Here is a 2,631-nt window from a genome sequence, read left to right on the forward strand (position 1 = left end):
AGAAAATCCTAAAGTCTAAAGGTTTAGAAGAGAGTGGAAGAAGTTATATTGAATAGAGCCTGAAGCGTATGCTCCAGACGTGAAATCCTCACACTTGCCAGTCTCCAGAGTTCATTGATCAGTACGTGGAGTCATTGTGTTTGAAGTGTGAGTACGGGAACTGCGCCGTTCTGTTAACCTAAATATGTAGTTTCTTGGAGATTATTGGTGTACTCATTGATTTTTATAACTTATTACTATTGGGGTGAGAAGGTATCTTGAGTTTGATAGAGGTGGGCAGACTACAGGAAAGGGTAGGTCAGGGTTTCTCAACCTCAGCACCTTTTTTATTGACCTTTTGGACTGGATAATTCCTTGCTGTGGGGGCCTATCCTGTGCACTGCAGGAGGTTTAGCAGCATCTCCGCCATCTACCCACTAAATGCCGATAGTGCCCTCCCCACATGTTGTGACAACCAAAACTGTCTCCAAGCATTGCTAGATGTCCCCTGTGGAGCAAAGTAATCCCAGCTGAGAACCACTGTGCTAGATAGAGGGCTCCTGGCAAGTGATATTGGTTCTTACTCAACTCTGTATCCTCAGTACTTATCAAGGTGCCTGGCATAGAGTTGGACCTCAGTAAAGGATTGCATAAATTTTTAAAAAGATACCTTAGAGAAGAAAGGTAACGTATTTTACTATCACCTTCTCTGCCACTGATTTCCCACATTATTAGTAGAAAAGCATAGAATAAAAAGGCTCAATGCTGCATTATTTATAAAGAGCAAAAAGAAAAAATCAGAAAAATATCTGAATGCCTACTAATGTAGAAAATGGCCAAGTTAATATGGTGCATTTCTGCTGTGGAATATTACACATTCATAAAATAGGTTACCTAGCAAACCTTTTAAATAATATTATTTTTGTAAAAAGTAGGTTATAAAGTTAAAGAATGATTTCTATATATATATATATAATTTTTAGGTGAAAAAACAACAGGATAAATGCTAAATTATTAGTCTTGGTTGCTTCTGGCATTATGATTAGATTTTCTGTACACCTTCTGAGTCATTATTTACAAGATGCCTTCTTTTTCTTTGGTCTTTAGAAAATCTAAATGAAAGGAATAGAAAACCAGCTAAGTCTGAGTGGATTTTATGTAGTCATTTGAAATGGCATTTTCTTCATTTTTTAAAGAAAAGCTAAGAATGAATTGCAAGCTCTACTTACTATTTCTGAAATTGTTACCCAAATTTTCCTATAATTATATTATTTGATTTTTGTTGTAACATTGTTATTTGGCAAGAACACATGTAGCATTAAAATTGATTTGGCATACTAAACATAACTGGGAAAAAATACCCAGTGTATTTCGTAACTATTGTATAGAAGTTCCTTAAAATGTAGAAGAAACAATTTCTACATAGTTTGTCTGAATTGCAAACATCCCTGTGTAATATTGATCATCTCCTACCATTACTCCTGTCAGTATTTTACAGTAAAATATTCTTGCAGAAACTATAATTAGGGAAGGAAATGTAGACGCTGCAAGTATACAATGTGTGACTTTTAAAAGAGTTACACATTCTCATTTATTAGAGAGATTCACTTATGTGGCAGTCTAGCTGCACGTATACTGTAGGTATAGATGTGTACATTTAAGTGAGATGGTACTGGAGCTATTTGTGGATTAATCCAAGCTCTCTTGTCGAAGGACCTTTTAGGTATTTGCATATTTCTTAGAACGATCCACAGCTTAGAACATTCGGAGTTCCCAGTTCTGACTCCTCAGCATCATGTTGAACCTGAAAGTTCATGTATTTCAGGCTGCCATATGTTTGAATAAGAAGTCAAAAATCAAACATTTGGCACTAGTTTCCCTCTTGCTTTCCTCTACCCAACTGTATAGACTAAGTTTGGATCCTAGAGGTGCTGTGATCTCACATTTCGTGCACCTCATGCCTTTCCCTCAGCCTGAACACTTTTTTCTCTCTAATTCTTAAGCTTACTTCAAGCCTTAGTTTGAACAGCACTTCCTCAAGATTCTCTCTTGGAACCCTAACTGTGCTCATAGCACCCCGTATGTCCCTTGTCACAGCACTTTAATACAGGGTGATGAGTCCCTTTTTTAATGTCTGTCTTCTCTAGGAGCCTATAAACTTCTGTGAAAGTAGAAATCAGGAACATTCCATTCACCATTTTAGCATCTAAGAAAGTGCCCAGCACATAGGTAAAATTTAATAAGTGTTTGATGAATCAGTGCATGCCTGAATGAAGAAATCATAATTCCAGCCTCTTTAAGAGGAAAGAGTAAGATGCATCAGAGGCAATTCCCAAATAATGTAGAGTAGTACAGCATTTGCTCAACAATGAGAGGGCATCAAATGCTCAGTTTTTCTTTTACTACCAAGTGTTTTGATTTGGATTATATGGAACTTTGGAAACATGTGAACTTTAGTTGCACAATAAATTGTTATAGAATAGTAATATTCCAAACGTTTATTTTTTTGTATGATGAATTCTAGCTATACTAAGAATTGTAGTTTTCACGTTCGGATCAAAATTTCTCTGTTAAAAGAAACATTATTTTAAAATCTTAACAGTGTTGGATGAGTGCTTTTCCTCATCTGGAAAGTAACACATCTTTGAGTCT

The sequence above is a fragment of the Phocoena sinus genome, chromosome 9 (genome assembly GCF_008692025.1).
Source record: "Phocoena sinus isolate mPhoSin1 chromosome 9, mPhoSin1.pri, whole genome shotgun sequence".
Taxonomy (NCBI): domain Eukaryota; kingdom Metazoa; phylum Chordata; class Mammalia; order Artiodactyla; family Phocoenidae; genus Phocoena; species Phocoena sinus.